The sequence below is a fragment of the Petromyzon marinus genome, chromosome 44, assembly GCF_048934315.1.
Source record: "Petromyzon marinus isolate PM22_M1 ecotype Great Lakes invasive population chromosome 44, UKy_Petmar_22M1.pri1.0, whole genome shotgun sequence".
NCBI lineage: Eukaryota > Metazoa > Chordata > Hyperoartia > Petromyzontiformes > Petromyzontidae > Petromyzon > Petromyzon marinus.
The window spans coordinates 11,353,777-11,374,589 of NC_133710.1; the positions used below are offsets into that span (position 1 = coordinate 11,353,777).

The 20,813-nt window shown below is 44.3% G+C and overlaps 1 protein-coding gene across 2 annotated transcripts in view; it reads left to right on the forward strand.

Annotated features, from left to right (window-relative positions):
* Positions 1–3,843: 3,843 nt before the first annotated feature.
* LOC116951882 (uncharacterized) overlaps positions 3,844–20,813 on the forward strand; it is a 31,602-nt gene continuing 14,632 nt past the window's right edge. The window contains exons 1-2 of one of the 2 annotated variants that reach the window (XM_032970691.2): positions 3,844–3,963; positions 11,771–11,808. The gene's annotated coding sequence lies outside the window, so the exon portion shown is untranslated. The remainder of the gene's footprint in view (positions 3,964–11,770; positions 11,809–20,813) is intronic. The other variant, XM_032970692.2, reaches the window with a different exon arrangement.

Genomic DNA, 20,813 nt, shown 5'->3' on the forward strand with positions numbered 1-20,813 from the left:
ACCGATAATACCTAATGAGCCACCGTTAGCGCGAAACACAGTGCATCAACAGGGTCTAGAACCCGACACTTAGGGGGCAATATATTATAAATCAACTCAGAGATGATAGTTGCTGATGCACCCGTGTCAACTAGCATCCTTATTTCCACACCCTTGATAAACCCAAGCTCGGCAGATGAATCCACGGCCGCAGCTATCACTCGATGGGCCAACTCCGACCACTAATCCGGTTGGAGCTGGCGAACCTCACAATCACGCGTAGGACTCCCCCATACCAAAGCACAACCGGGACGCGAATCAAACGCCTAGATGGGTGAGGTGAGGCCAGGGGTCGAGTGTGGAGTGTGTCGCAACTCGTCTTAGGGTGTAGGGAAGCGTAGGATGGCGGCGATGCTGGGAGGCGCCGTCGTGATACACTGCAGCCCGATGACACGTGCCCGGGCAGGCCGCAATTGTAGCAGGTGACATGGTCGCCTCCGGAACAAGACGACGACCTTGGCCGCCGCTGCTCATCCGTCTGTCGCGCCCCATCATCACGCCAGTCGCCTCCACCCCGAGTTGACGCGCATGCCGACAGGGGCTCCCCTCCATCAGGTGGCCCCGGCTCAATGCGGGACACGGCACACGTCACCAGCGCCCTGTCCCAAGCTGGGCTTGGATGCACTTGGTGACCTTGAGAGACGAGACATCATCATCTTCGGCTGGAAGAATGGTGTAGACGGATTTCACCAATGCCAGCAGTCTCTCGAGGACCAACGCGTCGATCCCATCATGGTCCATTTTGGGGAAGGCGGCTTTTGCCAGCACCAAAAGTGCGCTATGGAAGGCGAGGGCCGACTCGGTCTCCCCCTTACACCGTGTGGCAAATTTGTGGCGCATGTTCGCCGGAGGCTCGTAGATGGACGCCATCTGGTTGAAAGCCTGCGTGAGGGTGGACCTCTCCAGCGTAGGGATGGCGAGGAACGCTGCAAGGGCATCATCGTCGAGGGCAGCAGGCAACACCCACAGCACCTCCACCTCCAACCATCCCGCAAAGTCGGCGTTCATGAGGAACCACCACTTGAAGGCCACCCAGTTGCCACTGGTAGCCGCGAACTCTTTAATAAAGGGAAGCCGGGATGTCCATTGGCGCCGACGGTGCGTCTTCAAGTTTGGCGGGCTGCGCGCTCCGTGCCGGCGACAAAATGTCGGCCAAAAGCGCGGGCTGCGCCGCCGAGTTTCCCGCCTGCTGCGGAATGGCGGTGAAGTCGTCGTCCCTGAGTGGCATCACCGCTCCCTCCTTCACCGGCGAGACCGTGGTACTGATCTCCGCGAGGAGTGAAGCCGCAGCATGGAGGAGCTCCGCGAGGCAACCGTGCGCCTCCCGGAGGGTCGCCTCCACCGACGGCGAAGCGTCGAGCACTCGGACAGCGCCCTGCTCCACTGGCAGCGTCTCCCCCGCATCTTCCGGAGCTGTAGGTGGCACGAGATCCTCGTCCTCGCTGTCTGACATCCTGGTACGTGGTCTGCGACGTGTATACATAGTCTACTGCTAGCTCAGTAAAATAGCGCATTGGCCACTTCCGACACCAGTTGTAGTGAGTCCAACTGAGTCGCAGACGTTATTGTTTAGAGGCAACACATTTATTATAGCAACACGTAATACACAAAGGGGTAACTGCCCCTTTACCAGATACAGCCTATCTGGTAAAGGGGCAGTTACAGCTACGAAGGGTCGGACCCTCACTCGGGTCCCGGCCACGTGTTGATGCCTTGTAGAGCTTCCAGCTTGTAGAAAGAATCGACCCCGGTCCCTCTCAGGGACCCACCTTATATGCTCCGGGGTCGGGGCTGCCTCCGCCCAGGCCGCACCCGCCTTCTCGAGCGTTCTAGCTCCCTCTCGGTCCCTCTCAAGAGCTCTCCTCAGACACGTGATCACCCCCTAGCCCCGTCACCTGGGGCCCTCTCTGTGGACACTCCGGATCAAGTGTCTACGGGGTCAACTAGAGTGCCATGGCCCGGGGCAACCCGGTCCCTGGGCTGACACTCTCCCGCTCCCCCTTGTGGAAGCCCGCACTACACGCTATGCACGGTGACCGCACTATCCCAGCGTATCTACGGGGTGTACGCGATGACGGTGCATCGCACGCTGTGCTATAGTAAAGCCGGCATCATACAGCAACCCACCCAGTGCTGTTCGCTATGTAGGAACATCGCACGCCACGACCCTCCCGGGCTGGCACCATCCAGTGACATCCCCGATGTCACTACATATCTGTACCCCACTCACCCCCCTCCCTTCACTCATACCCCCTCCCTTCACCCCCTCCCTTCACTCACCCCCTCTCTCCCTTCACTCCCCCCTTTCACTCACCCACCCTCCCTTCACCCCCCCTCCCTTCACTCACCCCCCCTCCCTTCACCCCCCTCCCTTCACTCACCCCCCTCCCTTCACTCCCCCCCTTTCACTCGGCCTTAAGATTTGCATTGAACTGCCCATATAGGACCCACCACTGTAATCTCTACATTGGGTCAAACTTAACATCTCTTAATGTTCGGCGGCTTGTGCATGAGATCTTATTTATTCACGATGTACTTACAAAAAAATCCGCAGACTACCTGCTGGATCTCCTCTCTGTTTCGAAGAACAAATGTGACCTAAGGTCTTCGCTCATTTACCAGCTTCATATGCCTTATTGACGTACAAATACTGGAGGAAGGGCCTTTGCTATTGATGCCCCCAGGGTCTGGAATGCTATTGCCAATAAACTGCAACTTGAATCACTACCTATGAGATCTTCACTCAAAACTTCTCTAGAGGAGTTGTACACCCCTAGCTGCCACTGCTATTCAGTGGCCTAAAATCAAATGTTTCGCTCCGGATGACCGCTACAAAGTATGATCTTGTGTTTTTATTTAGTGTGCTGATCTTTAAAGGCGCATTGAAAAATGTTGATACTCCTACTGATGCTCCTGCTGTTGTGGAGTGACTCATGTAGCCAGCTATGGCTACAGGGTTTGGTGGTACATGTTGTTTATATCGTTTATTGTGTAATTTCGGTCACAGTTCCTATGATCACTGTTACATTGCTTTTATGGCTTTATTTTGGTGATTTCGAAAATGTTTTTTGGTTTGGCCATGTTTGTTTGTTGTAGTACGGAGCTAAACGGATGGCTTTAATCTAAGTTGTCTTGTTGTTCATAATAAAGGTTTTTGGGTTAGATCGTGTTATTTATAAATGTGTCGTAACCCTCCACTACCCGACACGGACAATCAGCAAAAAAAAGTGTCACGTTGACAATAGACAAATAGTTCACTACTTTAGCCCACCGGTGTGTTGAAGAGTGAATCCACAACATTTACAGTTTGAGTACGACGTTGTCAACGTGACACTTTTTTTTGCTGATTGGCCGTGTCGGGTGCTGGAGGGTTACGACACATTTATAAATAACGCGATGTAACCCAAAAACCTTTATTATGAATAATATTGGTCGCGAAAGCTTACGTGTTAAACTGTCTTGTTGTTTGACTTGCATCCCACTGAGATTTTTGCACACAGCGGTGGTGTACGGTGCTTTTTCTGGAAGATTTTGCTGTTTTTTCCTGGATTTTTCTGTTCATATTTTTGTTATTTGTTTGTTGCGGTTGCACCCGATTCAAGAGCCGAATGGCTCACAGGGCTATACCAAATAAATGAAACTGAAAAAACTGAAATTCACTCCCCCTCCCTTCACCCCCCATCCTTCACTCACCCCCCATCCTTCACTCAGCCCCCTTCCTTCACTCACCCACCCTCCCTTCACCCCCCCTCCCTTCACTCAGCCCTCCACTCACTCCGCCCTCTCAGTCCCTGCGATCACTACTCCGCATGACGTCATCAGCACGAGACGCGCTCAGAGAGCCCCCCCCCCCACGCGCCACCGCACTCGGAAGTGGAGCAGGGTCTCACATCCGTGGCGATGCTCGCCTCAGTTTGATCCGAGGTGAGATGTTTTCACCGTTGTTATTATTACGATTATTTATCCAGTCAAGTATCGCTTCTTTTTCTTCGTAGGGATGTCAATTGAATAGTACAACTTTGCAATCGATTTTCAGGTTGTAATTTCACAATGTGGGGCCGAACCATTGCAGAAATGGCCTGCAGCCCTTGTTTTTATGGTCATTGATCCCCATTTAACATCTTCGCCTGGCTTATCACTTCACCTCAGTGTGGGGCCTAACATGCAGACGTGGGACCTTTCTTGCCAGTGTCAAAGTATAAGAATAGGTTTTGCCCTTTCTTGCCTCGTATATAGGTAAATTGAGGGGCTGTATGGTACGTGATAAGTAAGTCAAATTCATTAAAAAAGTGAATGGGTTCCGAGTCGAAATCTAAATATGATGAGGGGTAGTATAGTGAAACGAAATCCTTAAGAAGATAGTCTCGTGTATAGGTTAATTTAGGGGGCTACATGGTCAAGAATGTGGTACCACAAACAGGAAATTAACGGGATAAGACATGAGACTCGTGACCTGTGGACACTGACAGCACCACTGAGTGAAGAGACCCCCAGCCCCTACAGCTATCGTGGTTGTGACGTGAAGTGTGATCAGTGGATAGCCACGAGGCAGTCCGTTAAGGGAGTTGATGAGGGTTGATGTGCGGTTTAGGTAGTTAATTTGCAGTTAAGGGTAAAGGATTTGAAGGGCAGAAGGGAGTTAACGGAGTTGAAGGGCAGTTAAAATAGGTGGAAGAGAAAGTTAAGAGTGAGTTGAAGGAGTTGAGGGAAGTTAAGAGAGTTGAAGGGCATATAAAGAGGGGATGGAAGGGCGGTTAATGGGGTCGTCCATAAATGGCGTCACGCGATTTTGGCCGATTTTTGACCCCCCTCTGTTGTATATATAGGTGTTATGAAAATTGATGAAAATAATGCAAATTAAATGAAATTTTAGATTTGCATAATGTATCCGAAATTATGTTAATCAGTGTAATTATGCGCATAAATTATGCTGATTCGAGAGATAATCGTATTAATTTATGCGAGTGGACGTGGTTATGATAATACAGGTCGTTATGGATTATCAGGTCGAGCCTCGGTGACGAGGATTGTCTTCTTTGGTTCTTTCGGTAAAGTCACGTAGAATGAGAATAAAATAATAAATTGATAAAATAAAATAACACAATAATATTCTCACGACGTTTCGGCCACAACACAAGCGGCCTTCATCAGGTGAAGGGACGAGACTGTCTGGTAGGACAGCGCTGGAGTGAAAGAGCCACGTTCAGATCACGGCCTTTAAGCTGTGTGAGAGGAACAAAGCGCCTTGACAAAGGAATTAGCATATAATTTAGCATTGAAATGGCTGAATGATTAGCTTGTGACTGGTCACAGAAATAGGTATGTTAAAAGTTAAAGCATACACATCCGCAGAGGCACCCCTTGACAATGGAATTAGCATAGAATTTAGCATTGAAATAGCTGAGTGATTAGCTTGTAACTGCTCACAGAAATAGCTACGTTAAAGTCAGACCATACACATTCACCGAGGCACTTAGTACAAATCAAACAGGAGAATTTAGCATTGAAATAACTAGGCGAATTTAGCATTGAAATAACTGAGTGATTAGCTAGTGACTGGTCACAGAAATGACTATGTTGAAGTCAAGGCCTACATATCTGAGCTATTCACAGTACTATATAGTGAACCAATAAAAACTAAAATATAAATTACCTTAATGTTATCAATAAACTCTATATTCTCCAATCAGCTAAGCTACCAACAATAAGTCGTTATATATCACAATGCTATATGGCGAAAAAATGGGTGGATTCTTACCCTCAACTTTAGCACCACGGATAGCTACGGGCCCCGTTCAGACGGACGAGTTCGTCCATGGTCGGAACAGAGGAGGGGGAGAGAGACAGCTGCGAGGCCCTAGTATACTCCATGTTGTAAAACCATACCATTAACCGTGGTGTGAGAGGTATTAAGAGGCAATGCTGGCGAAAGAGCTGCGGTCTGAAGGTCATCGTAAAAATACAATTAATTAAGAAGAGAAATTATTTAAAACATCTTTCCAGTGGTTACTAAGCCAGAATCCATCTTCTCGGTTGAAATTGTCTCTGTGCTTGTATATGTGTATGGCCTCATGAACGAATCTCTCATGGTAGCCGGTTGGTTTGCAAAGAACCTCCGTCTTGGAGAAGTCAATGTCATGTGAGCCCACTGAATTATAACAGTGATCTGCCACGGCAGAGGAGTTCGTCCTACCGTGTTTCAAGTCTGCTTTATGTTCGCGGATGCGAACATAAAGCAGACTTGACATTGACTTCTCCAAGATGGAGGTTCTTTGCAAACCAACTGGCTACCATGAGAGAATCGTTCATGAGGCCATTCACATATACAAGCACAGAGACAATTTCAACCGAGAAGATGGATTCTAGCTTAGTAACCACTGGAAAGATGTTTTAAATAATTTCTCTTCTTAATTAATTGTATTTTTACGATGACCTTCAGACCGCAGCTCTTTCGCCAGCATTGCCTCTTAATACCTCTCACCACGGTTAATAGTATGGTTTTACAACATGGAGTATACTAGGGCCTCGCAGCTGTCTCTCTCCCCCTCCTCTGTTCCGACCATGGACGAACTCGTCCGTCTGAACGGGGCCCGTAGCTATCCGTGGTGCTAAAGTTGAGGGTAAGAATCCACCCATTTTTTCGCCATATAGCATTGTGATATATAACGACTTATTGTTGGTAGCTTAGCTGATTGGAGAATATAGAGTTTATTGATAACATTAAGGTAATTTATATTTTAGTTTTTATTGGTTCACTATATAGTACTGTGAATAGCTCAGATGTGTAGGCCTTGACTTCAACATAGTCATTTCTGTGACCAGTCACTAGCTAATCACTCAGTTATTTCAATGCTAAATTCGCCTAGTTACTTCAATGCTAAATTTTCCTGTTTGATTTGTACTAAGTGCCTCGGTGAATGTGTACGGTCTGACTTTAACGTAGCTATTTCTGTGAGCAGTTACAAGCTAATCACTCAGCTATTTCAATGCTAAATTCTATGCTAATTCCATTGTCAAGGGGTGCCTCTGCGGATGTGTATGCTTTAACTTACCTATTTCAATGCTAAATTCTATGCTAATTCCATTGTCAAGGGTTGCCTCTGCAGATGTGTATGCTTTAACTTTTAACATACCTATTTCTGTGACCAGTCACAAGCTAATCATTCAGCCATTTCAATGCTAAATTATATGCTAATTCCTTTGTCAAGGCGCTTTGTTCCTCTCACACAGCTTAAAGGCCGTGATCTGAACGTGGCTCTTTCACTCCAGCGCTGTCCTACCAGACAGTCTCGTCCCTTCACCTGATGAAGGCCGCTTGTGTTGTGGCCGAAACGTCGTGAGAATATTATTGTGTCATTTTATTTTATCAATTTATTATTTTATTCTCATTCTACGTGACTTTACCGAAAGAACCAAAGAAGATGAATCATTGCGGTCACGAAAGCTTTAAGACGAGGATTGTGTTATGAATTGGAATAACGCAATTAATCGTAGGCAGTGACGCAGGCGTTGTGAGCGTGAATGAGAGAGAGTCGATTCGACTCTGCTCTTTAATTCCGTATTATCGATAAGGATACGATTACTCTCGATTGAACATTATGAATTATGTGTGTTATGGATTATGTGTGGTGATAGTGTGCTTATGATAGGTCTCCAGGATTCAGATCTCATACGCAGAACAATATTATGCAGAATTTCAGGAAGAATCACACACAAACCTTCTGCTTTGATCAATTTTATTTCTAGCTAACTTAAATTTTTGGATAATATGAAAACTCAATCTCGGGATTTTGGAATTTCAACACAGCGTTAACATGCTACCATCACGATTGCGTTGTTTCACCTCGATAGCGGCACCTGTGGTTAATTCCCGACGCGTAACGCAATCGATTGGTTGTTGAGAGAGAGATTAAAAACATGCAAACTATTCTAACAAACCTTAACTTAATAATATGCAAACTCATATACTTGAATTGTTACACAACACGGCACTTGGTCTTTGATTCGTATCCAATCCTTAATACATTCTGATATACGAAGTTATTATGCTTGAAATCGTCAGCACAGTACCACGTTGATGTTCGTTCATTGATTCATAACGATTATGAATTTAAAGCGTTCGACTGAAATACTTCTAATTGCCTTATCAACACCACTCGATGGCCGCAATGCTTCGTTACTTGAATTGTCACACAACACAGCATTCGGTCGTTGATCATGCGCGGCCCTTAATGCAATTATTGTCACGTTGTTAACAATAGGATGACTGATTATTATGCAACGCTACTCGTTGAAAGGGCACTCCAACCAGTATTATTCTTGGAGGCACAAATATGCGTTTGAATTCGTTATTTCATTCGTGGATACCAGCAAGATTATGTAGAAAGAAAAATATTAACGAACGACTCAAGTATTTCTAATCGACTTAACGCGACTCAATGGGTGGCGATGTTTCCTTTTGAGATCCTTATCTCGGGCCAATCTTTTAATTAATTGTGGCCAGACCCCTGACAGGGAACCGGTTGAACACGCTCTTCACCCCGCGAGCGGCGCTCCGTGGTGAGGTGCCAAGAATTAATCCTTGTTAATGGGTCAGTTGGTAATTTATGCGGTTAGAAGTACAGCCCCAGCACAATATTACAGAGGAAAATTATGAACACTCTTAAAAACGATGGATTATTCACTCGGTCGTTGCGATGTTTCCACAATCACGGATGGTTCAATGGCTTGAGGTTTTAGGCTTTGTTAATGACCCGTGTGTGTGTGTTGAATGGTATGAGTGGTGAAAGAGTAGGCCAATGTTCGGAATCGATTCTTTGCGTCAAGCAGACGTCTGGTTTGTCGTGTAGTGGGGGGCAGTGTATCATACGTATCAGTTGATTCTTCTTTCAGTAGTTGGTTCGGACTCGACGGACGTTGGTGAACGAGTAGATACGTTGTTGTAGCTGCGGTGACCGTCTGCTGGTAGATGGCGTTAGAAGCACGCCCGCAGCGGCGCGGTTGTACGCGGATGGTAGGTAATGCGCACAGTGCGTCTGCGAGCAGCTGGCACGCTGGTGCTCCGTCGTCGGCGGTTGTAGATTGCAGGCTCACGATTCGCTCGTGGTGGCGCTGGCCGCTAACAGCGGCAGCGGGTCGCCAATCGGCGACACTCGCCAATTCGGCGAGTTGTAGAGGCGTCTCCGGCGTCGGTGATGGCTGCTCTTCTGCTGAGATGAGTTGAGCGGGTCTTCTGCTGAGATGAGTTGAGATGAGTCTTCTTCTGTTGAGCTGAGTTGAGATGAGTCTTCTTCTGTTGAGCTGGCCCCGAGGGCTGATGAGTTTTCTTCTGTTGAGCTGGCCCCGAGGGCTGATAAGTCTTCTTCTGTTGAGCTGGCCCCGAGGGCTGATGAGTCTTCTTCTGTTGAGCTGCCCCCGAGGGCTGATGAGTTGATTTCAATGCTGAAACGGCTCCTTTTTATGCCAAAAATCTCTCTCCTTCTCGGCTCCTCCTCACGAGGCGGAGCTATCTTTGATCTGATCGTATGTCGGTGGGGGGGGTTCGTGTGTCAGTGTGTATGTTTGTGTGTGTGTCATTTATGACACGGTTCTGTTCGGGTCTTTCCTTAAGCCATAAACATCAAGACAACAGACACTTCGATTCATCTCCAAGGCGTCTGTCTGTCTACGCTGTTCATCCAGAGAGAGGGGCGGGTCCCCCCCCCCGACCTTTTTCATACACATTTCCGACGCACAAAGAAATGGTTAAGATTTTTAAAGTTTAACATTTCACATCACAGTTGGTATCTTATCATACACAGTTATGATCCTGCTTGTGATTCATAGTATTTGATTTATTTCCAAGTGAAGATGCTCTTCCGAGCGTATGCATTTTATCACGTGCTGCAGGGAGAGACAAAGGTGGTCGGGAGTGCCTCTCTTTATACTTTCGACTTTATATTTCTCAAATACCATTTGGTCCCATGTTCGCCAAGACTCGTGTTTGTAACTACGTCCTCCCGACACCTCTCGGTTTCCCGAGGTTCGCATTGTTATGATGGAATTATTAAAGAGAAAAATAATTTTCATTCTGAGTTTAAGAGGTCCGTTTCCAGATTGTTGGAATCCATAGCCCTTGGTTCTGTAAGGTTCTATAATGGAATATCGTTTAAGGTTAACACGTTATTATTAATGTTATATTGCAATTTCTTTAAAACTTGTTTGTCTGGTTGCCGTGTGTGGGGTGGGGTGTGTCTCCTCATCAAACCCGGCTGGCTTTTCCAGATGGCCCCTTGTGATAAGGTGTAATTCCTGCTTCTCCGCGCTGTGAGAGAGACAAAGGTGGTCGGGGTTGCTTGGGATATTGTTTAAACTCTTTCGTAAGTTTGCCCGTTGTCTCATTCCTTCTCGAAAACCTTTGATGTGACTCTGTATTTTGTCTCCAAGCTTTGTTTTAACAGTAAAAGTATTAAAGGTGAAAATCATTTGATAGCGAATTAATTATTGGATAATAATTCACTGATGTATCTGGTGGCCTGGTCTTAATTGGAGTGAGCACGAGGACAGCTCACTTTAGCTTATTCTTGTTATTGCATTTTAAATTTTAACCGTTGTTTAAAAAAACAATGGTTTAACCCGTGGGCGTCCTCATTTCTGGCTTGCGGAGGGCTTCCCTCTGCGTGACCTCCCTTAGGGCACATCAAACTCTTGTTAATCTGGAGATCTTCGCAGATAGCTGCTAACATCCTCGCCTCGAGAGTTTTATTATTTATTTATTAATGGCCTGTTTATGACCGACATCTGGTTTTTCGTATGCCTGGCTTACGGGTTTTATTGATTATTTTTTTCTTTGAAAAAAAAAAAGATATATATATAACGGCAAATATTATTGTTAATATCAATTTTGGAAAAGGCTCATATACAACACCTCCCCCCCTCGTCACACGGCGTCACAAAAAATATGACGTCACAAAGCTCTGCCCACCCCCAAAACCATATTTCCATTTTAAAAATAAAACATGCTTCAAATTGTCATTGTAGTGCGTATTTAATGTGGCGCTGCGCTCTGATGTTGTAGGGGAAAACACGTATTAAAAAGGACGCGTTGGAAAGCTGAAATTTAGCATAACATTTACTTGAAAATATTCAACGTCTAACTAAAGCTGCAGATGTTCAGAATATTATATTGAAATTGTCTTATAATTATAAAATATAAGTAATTGAGACTATAAAAAATACTTGAAACTTTGTTGTAGAACGAAGCAAAATGAATACTACAATTATAACAATCACATATTCATTCAACAATTGAAAGCCCTGGTATAATCATTCGAATCAAAATATTTAATAACAATCATTAAAAAAAATTACAACATTTATGCTTACTCATTGTTTTTTTCGGTAAAGTCATGTATGTAGAAATACCATAAAATTATATTAATATAATTTAAAATTAAAAACCAATGTGTAATTTATGCAGTCACGAAAGCTTTAATTCTTTATTAACATTTACGCTTCTCCATTCTCCCAAGGAGAAGCAAAATGCTCCATGGAATAAATAAAAGGTGACCTTAGTCAATTTAAATAATCAAATAGTTGATAATGAAAATTAATCAAAGTTAGTGTTGTTATAACAATTCTATTTAAGAAATATTTAAAGTTGTGCATTTTTATGTGACGTCACATTTCTCAAACCCCCCCTCCCCCCCTTGTCACACATCGTCACAAATGTCTGACCCCCCTCCCCCCCTAGGTGCGTGACGTAATTTATGGACGGCCCCTAAGACGGAGGTAAGCCTGGAGAAGCAGAGAGAGTGACTGGGTTGTGAGAGCTTCTACATCAAGTATAATAACAGAAGTGTCACAGTGACAGACTCTTTCGATTTAAAGCTTTCGTGACTGCAGGGATTCATATTCTTGGTTCTTTCGGTAAAGTAACGTAGAAAGTAAATAATAAAACAATAAAAATTAAACATAACCAATACAATTCTCACGACGTTTCGGCCACAACGCAAGCAAGCAGCCGTCCTCAGGTGAAGAACAGAGCTTTCGGAAAGACAGCGTCCTAATGAACACTGCTAAGCTTGGCAGCGTATTTTAAGCTGGGTGAGAGGAGGAGAGTGCCTTGACAAAGGAGTTTACATATCAACAGAGGAATTTAGCATATTGATGACAAATGCAGATATGGGATTAGTCACTCCTTCTGGAATGTGTAGGCAGTGGGGGGTCTCAAAGTCATTATGCTAGTGTATTATGTAGGATTAGCAGTAATAAAGCGAGGGAATTTTTTTTATAATAAAGAACTGCAACAGCCCAACCCACGCGTATCAAGCTAGTGCATTATGTGGAAAACAAGAAAGGGAGTTTCATACCCTACTACCATACAATAAACCGATGTGAAAAAACGAAATATAAACTACATCAGTATAATCAATGTACTCAATATACTCTCCAATAAGCTGATCTGTTAACATTAAGTAACTGGGTATACACTACACTATATAATGACTACCATATAGTAAACTGATAAAAAACTAAAATATAAACTACATCAATATAATAAATGACCTCAATATACTCTCAATAAGCTGAGCTACTAACAATATAAGTCATTATACATTACACTTCTATGTCGAAAAAAGTGGCGTTTTCTTCTTTAACGTTAGCACCATGGAAAGCGGCGAGCGTTGTTCAGACGGACGAATCCATCTATGCTCGGAACGGAGGAGGGGGGAGATATAGAGAAACAACCACGGTGCGCTACTCTGTCCTGTACTGCGTTACAACTATGCTATAAACTCGACTACTATACATTACAATATTATACCTTCCAATCTAAACGACACTGTATGATATCGTATACACAGCCCAATATAAGCTCTAACATTATGCATTATATTGATATGCCTTCAACTAAACTTTTTTCTACATCACATGACTATACACCGTACTATACACTGCCATAGACAAACCCCAACATTGATTTATACACTGCGTTACTATACACTAACCTTATACTTTTTATTATTATACAATCTACTATACACCATACCATTGACTGTCGCATGAAAGGTACTAAGAGGAAGCAAATAAATATATCAGTGGGAGAGTAGTAGCAGGAAACTTGCAGCGGAGCAAATACCCCGATCCGTGAAGAGAATGCCAGCGAATGGAATGCGGTCTGAAAGTCACCGTAAACGTGAACACAATCAAGACCCGAAATGGTTTATCACGTCCTTCCAATGATTGCTGAGCCAGAATCCATCTTCTCGGTTGAAATTGTCTCTGTGTTTGTATATGTGGATGGCCTCATGAACGAATCTCTCATGGTAGCCGGATGGCTTGCAGAGAACCTCCGTCTTGGAGAAGTCAATATCATGTGAACCCACTGAATTATAACAATGGTCTGCCACGGCTGAGGTCTTGGTCCTACCGTGTTTCAGGTCTGCTTTGTGTTCACGAAAGCGGTCCGAGACGTGTCGTTTGGTTTCTCCAATGTTGCCTCTGCTACTACAGAGGCAACTTAGTTTGTAGACATTAGGGTACTGTATGTCTGGAATCACATCTTTTACAGACGGGACCAGATCACGGATTTTATGTAATGTGTTGAATCGGACCTGGATCTTGTGTTTATTCAGGATTTTGGAGATCTTTTAATGTGACCCCCGCAATGTAGGGTAAGGTGATGGTTTTGAATAGCTCCTCAAGAGGATCCTTCTTCATGGTTGGAGTGATGGCTTTGCGGATTGTGTAGTCGGAGTAACCATTAGCCTTGAGAGCTTGGTGTACGTGCTTGAGTTCACTGGCTATGGGTTCCTGGTCGGATATGCATTGGGCTCTATGGTGCAGAGTCTTGATGAGGGAATTCTTCTGGGATGGATGGTGGTGGGAATCCGGTTTTAGGTAAGCATCCGTATGGGTAGCTTTCTAGTAGACAGAGTGGCTCATTGAACCATCAAGTCTCTTTTTTATTAGGCTATCCAAAAAGGGTAGCTTGCCATCTTTTTTGACTTCCATGGTGAATCTGATGGCTGGGTGTATGGAATTGATGTTGTCGAGGAATTGATCTAGAGCAGGCCGGCCATGTGGCCAGATGACAAAAGTGTCATCCACTTACCTCTTCCATAATGTAGAGTGGCAGTCTGGATGGCGTCAGTCTCAAATTTCTCCATGAAAACGTTGGCTACAACCGGAGATAGGGGGGAGCCCATTGGGGTGCCCTCAGTTTGTAGAAAGATCCATTCCAGGTGAAGTATGTATTGGTTAAGCAGTGTCTCATCAGGGGGGTACCTCAGTATTCAGTCCTTTATGAACCAAGTCTTCAATGATTGCGATGGTGTCAGGTACAGGAACTTTGGTGAATAAGGAAACCACATCAAAACTGACAAGCAGGTCGTCTGGGGACAGGGAAATACCCTTTGTTGTATATGTGGTGTATGAAAATTTTGATGAAAATAATAAAAATGAAATGAAATTTGAAATTTGCATACTTTATCTGAAAGTATGTTCATTTGTGTAAGTATGCGTATAAAGTATGCTAATTCGAGGGATAATCGTATTAATTTATACGAGTGGGTGTGGTTATGTTAATGACAGCCTTTATGATAATCAGGCCCCGCCTCGTTGACGAGGGTCGGTTATCAATCGGAATAATGCAATTAATCGTATGCAGTTATGCTAGTGTCAACTCGGCTTCATTGTCTTCCCTCGTATTATCGATCAGTGTAATGCAATTATTCTCGCTTTAACGTTTATTGAGTGGATTAGTGTGTTTATATTTTAGGTCACCAAGTTCATATCTCATTGCAGGATACAGTCCTTATGCGAAAATTATAGGAAAGAATCACACGACCACTTCTGCATTAATCAATTTTATTTCTAACTAAACTTTAACGCTAGAAGATGCAACTCTCGGCTTGGAGTTACAACACAGTATCAACACAGTCTCATCAATGACTGCGTGGTTTCACTTTGACATTTCCCCCCGCATAATGCGATTGTTGTTAGTGAAAGTCGTTCAAACATGCATGCAAGCTATTCTAAAAAAAACCTTAACATTCTATTATTAATTATTATATTTGAAATCGGCCACACAGTACTCCCGGATGCTCATTCATTGATCCATAGGCAATCCTTATCACGTTGTTAACAGGGCAATTCATTCTTATGCAGCGTAACACGAACGTATGGAAAATATGAATAAAGTCCTTAATATTATGCGACGGTATTCATACAAAAAGACAATCAAAAATTATTATCATTCTCAAAGGCACAAATAATGGATTCGTTGGCAAGATTATGCCGTTGAAAAGAAAATACAAACACGTACGACTGAGTTGTTTTGTAACTCAATGGCAGCAGTGTTTTTCATGAATCAGTTGATATTTAATGTACCACCTTGGAATGGCAACTCTTCTTGAAACCGAAGATAACTTTAGAACAACCTTATTGTTGATTCGGGTTCGGCTGACGCAGCTGACAAGTTGACACGGTCCTGCAGTTGCGGAGCTCGGTCGGTAGATGGCGACCACAGCTCGCTCGCAGCGACCCTCGCCACTCCGGCGGCCGGCAGAGACCTCCTCCGCGTCGGTGTCGGTTGATCTCTTGCAGGGATGCGTTGAGCTGCCAAGCGGGTCTTGCCCGCTTGCTGATGAGCTATCGGCAAGCTGATGAGCCGAGCTGAGCTGAGCTCAGCCGAGCTGAACCGAGCTCCGATGAGCCGGCCGAACTGTTGAGCTGTTGGTGAGCTGAGCTCCGATGAGCTGAGCCCCGATAGGCCGGCTCCGATGAGCCGACCGAACTCAGCTGAGTTCCGGACGAACTGAGTTTTCAATGTTGTAGCGTTCTCTTTTATGCCAAAATCCTTCCTCTTGACTCCTCCCCACAAGGTGGAGCATCTTTTAATTTAGCTGTGTCGTGGTCTGGAGCGCGTGTCCGTATGCGCGTCCGTATGTGTGTCCGTCCGTATGTGTGTCCTTGTGTGCGCTATCTGTTGTCCTCCTCTTTCCATAAACCACCAAAGTAAAACAAACAGATGTTACAAACCGTCTCGAAGGCGTCTCTCTGTCTGCCGGTGTGAGAGGGAGGCGATATTCCCACCTGTGTGACCGACTCTCACCGCTTCCCAGACCCAGGCCTCCTCTTTCCATAAACCATAAAAAACAACAGGTGTTACAAATCGTCTCACAGGCGTCTTTGTCTGTGTTGCACAACCTGGGGGGAGGGGCGGCATTCCCTCCGGTGCGACCTTCACTGATGCACAAAGAAATGGTTAAGGTTTAAAGTTAACACTTATCCCTCACAGTTTGGTATCGCACCACTCGCAGCCATGATTCTGTATGTAACCCAAGGTCTGTTGTCAGCTTTCCATCATGGTGTTTGACTTTATGTCAAGGGAAGGTGCCCCCTTAAGCGTATGCATATTCTTACCCCGCGCTGCGGGGAGACAAAGACGGCCAGGATCTCTTTCTCTCTCTGACCCTGGGTTTAACATCGCTTAAGTCATGTAGTTTATGTTTAACGAAGTTGTGTAAGTGGAGTATAGTTTACGGTGAATAGAATTAACATTAATGTTATGTATGAAATTATGTATTGTGAATTTTTTTTTAACTTAACTTTGCCTGGTGTCTTTGCTGACATGCTGGCATTCCAAGCCCCGGCATCTCTGCTCGCCCCCCATCCTTATCTCTGCTCGCGCGGCGCACGCCACCCGTGGTGAGGAGTGTTGACTTTGGAATGTCAGTTCTGGTCTCTGTCTGCTCTACCACGTTGGCTAGAAGACAAAGACTCTTCCTCCGTTTTATTAATTTTCGTGTCTGTGGGGTTGGGTAACGGCAAGTCATTTTAAGGTGAATGGTGTTAATTACAATGTTTGCCTTGTAAACTCCCCAACTTAATTTATCTGCTGAGGTCTGCTGACGCCTTGTTAGCAAGGAATTTCCCACCTCTCTCTTATCTCTGCTCCCTCACGCTGCGGGAGGACAAGGCGGCTCTTTGGTTTACGTGTTGTTTTCAATCATTATTTCGAGGAGAAAAAAAACCTATGTGTACCGGCAAATTTCTTGTTAATATCAAAGATGGAAAAAGGGCATATATACAACACCTTGATTGTCGATACCAGGTGAGTAGAGTTTAGTACCACAGAGGTGGTTTTTCCAGTGAAAGGCCACAGGATTTCAGACAAAAAACGAGCCAGTTTGTAGGTGGGGGAGTTGATAGTAGAGACGATGGAACGAAGGGGTGTATTTTCTTTACGTATCTTTGGTTAGCCATACAATCTTGGTGACCTGGCCGCAGTGGGTTTCAACAAGAACTGTTTGGATTGATCAATTAATGCGGTTGAATCAGAAATTATTTTGTTGGTTTTAATGATGAGGCTGTTGGTGGGGTCTCTTTTTATTTTTGTATAGCTGCCATCGTTGAGTAGTTATTGAATTTTGTTGTTATATTCTAATTTGTCCATGATGACAGTGGCATTGCCCTTGTCGGCTGAGAGGATGACAATGTTATCCCTCTTTTTTAATTTAGATAATTCAAAACGCTCATCTTTGCTGATGTTGCTAGCTGGCATCTTAGCGTTTTTGTGGGTTGCAGCGATTTCAGATCTTGCTACGTCTGCAGCAATGTTACCCAGGCCCCTGAGAGCCACGTCTACTTGGGTAATGATATCATTAACTGGTATGTGTCTAGGTGTAACTGCAAAGTTTAGCCCTTTAGCTAAAACGGATTTCAGACCATTGGAAATAGAACTGTTACTGCGATTAATTACGACTTTGTTAACGTCTAGCTTTTTGGTCTGTGGGTCCGGTCTCTTGTTGGAGAGGTTAAATTTGGAAATCAAGTTGTCCTTACATTTTGTCGACATGGTGGCAGCTGAAGAGGCAGTCATTGTCTACATGTTTCCAATCCAATGTGGACATTGTTGCCGTCAATGATAAGTGTGATTTGTAGAGTGTCTTGTCTAACTGATCTAGTTCGGTGCGCGTAAGTCTGATTGTCTCTGAGATAAGAACTAAGCTAGTTCTAGACAGAATTCGTCTCGCATTAGAAGAAGTTACAGCAGCAGAGGTTAGTGTAAATGCGATTGGTATTACCTTAGAGTCGCGGCATCTCTTCAGAAAGGTGAGAGACTCGATTAGCTGAGCCTTCTTATCCCGGAGTTTGTTGAAGGATCTCAAAGTTATGTGGAATCCCTCCCCGTAGAGGCAGTACATTTCGATTTAAAGCTTTCGTGAATGCAGGGATTCATATTCTTGGTTCTTTCGGTAAAGTCACGTAGAAGGGAAATAATAAAATAATAAAAATGAAACAAAATCAAATTCTCACGACGTTTCTGTTGATATGTAAAGTGAGGGAAAAAAGTATTTGATCCCCTGCTGATTTTGTACGTTTGCCCACTGACAGAGAAATGATCAGTCTATAATTTTAATGGTAGGTTTATTTGAACAGTGAGAGACAGAATAACAACAACAAAAAATCCAGAAAAGCGCATGTCAAAAATGTTATAAATTGATTTGCATTTTAATGAGGGAAATAAGTATTTGACCTCTCTGCAAAACATGACTTAGTACTTGGTGGCAAAACCCTTGTTGGCAATCACAGAGGTCAGACGTTTCTTGTAGTTGGCCACTAGGTTTGCACACATCTCATAAGGGATTTTGTCCCACTCCTCTTTGCAGATCTTCTTCAAGTCATTAAGGTTTAGAGGCTGACTTTTGGTAACTCGAACCTTCAGCTCCCTCCACATATTTTCTGTGGGATTAAGGTCTGGAGACTGGCTAGGCCACTCCAGGACCTTAATGTGCTTCTTCTTGAGCCACTCCTTTGTCGCCGTGGCCGTGTGTTTTGGGTCATTGTCATGCTGGAATACCCATCCACGACCCATTTTCAATGCCCTGGCTGAGGGAAGGAGGTTTTCACCCAAGATTTGACGGTACATGGCCCCGTCCATCGTCCCTTTGATGCGGTGAAGTTGTCCTGTCCCCTTAGCAGAAAAACACCCCCAAAGCATAATGTTTCCACCTCCATGTTTGACGGTGGGGATGGTGTTCTTGGGGTCATAGACAGCATTCCTCCTCCTCCAAATACGATGAGTTGAGTTGATGCCAAAGAGCTCCATTTTGGTCTCATCTTACCACAACACTTTCACCCAGTTGTCCTCTGAATCATTCAGATGTTCATTGGCAAATTTCAGACAGGCATGTATATGTGCTTTCTTGAGCAGGGGGACCTTGCGGGTGCTGCAGGATTTCAGTCCTTCACGGCGTAGTGTGTTAGCAATTGTTTTCTTGGTGACTATGGTCCCAGCTGCCTTGAGATCATTGACAAGATCCTCCCGTGTAGTTCTGGGCTGATTCCTCACCGTTCTCATGATCATTGCAACTCCACGAGGTGAGATCTTGCATGGAGCCCCAGACCGAGGGAGATTGACAGTTCTTTTGTGTTTCTTCCATTTGCGAATAATCGCACCAACTATTGTCACCTTCTCACCAAGCTGCTTGGCAATGGTCTTGTAGCCCATTCCAGCCTTAATTCTCGATTTGAAGCTTTCATGACTGCAAGGATTCATACTCTTTGGCTTTTTCGGTAAAGTCACGTAGGTAAAATAAAATTTAAAATAAAAGTAAACTAAATTAAATCACGACGTTTCGGAGGCAACACAAGCTTCCGTCTTCAGGTGGAACAGTCACAGCAAGATAGCTGCAACTACAGCTACAGCTATCTTGCTTTCTTTTATTTAATATTTAATTTTACCTACGTGACTTTACCGAAAAAGCCAAAGAGTATATTCCAGCCTTGTGTAGGTCTACAATCTTGTCCCTGACATCCTTGGAGAGCTCTTTAGTCTTGGCCATGGTGGAGAGTTTGGAATCTGATTGATTGATTGATTGCTTCTGTGGACAGGTGTCTTTTGTACAGGTAACAAGCTGAGATAAGGAGCACTCCATTTAAGAGTGTGCTGCTAATCTCATCTCGTTACCTGTATAAAGGACACCTGGGAGCCAGAAATCTTTCTGATTGAGAGGGCGTCAAATACTTATTTCCCTCATTAAAATGCAAATCAATTTATAACATTATTGACATGCGTTTTTCTGGATGTTTTTGTTGTTATTCTGTCTCTCACTGATCAAATAAACCTACCATTAAAATTATAGACTGATCATTTCTTTGTCAGTGGGCAAACGTACAAAATCAGCAGGGGATCAAATACTTTTTTCCCCTCACTGTAAACTCCTTGATACGCGGTGGTTTGGGCTGTTGCAGTTCTTTATTATTAAAATTTCCCTCGCTTTATTACTGCTAATCCTACATAATACACTAGCATAATGACTTTGAGACCCCCCACCGCCTACACATTCCAGAAGGAGTGACTAATCCCATATCTGCATTTGTCATCAATATGCTAAATTCCTCTGTTGATATGTAAACTCCTTTGTCAAGGCGCTCTCCTCCCACCCAGCTTAAAATACGCTGCCAAGCTTAGCAGTGTCATTAGGACGCTGTCTTTCAGACTGCTCTGTTTCTTCACCTGAGGACGGCTGCTTGCGTTGTGGCCGAAACGTCGTGAGAATTTTATTTTTTATGTTTTATTTTTATTACTTCATTATTTCCCTTCTACATGACTTTACCGAAAGAACCAAGAATATAGTGACAAACTCGCTACGACTTGTTCCAAGTTTCAAACAGTATCTAACCTATACAACTAATTTTTTGTCTCTCTGTCTGTCCGTCTGTGTACGCTCGCTTGTGAGGGATTTGGCTCTCGGACCACGGGGTTCGTGTAGAATTTTTTTTGC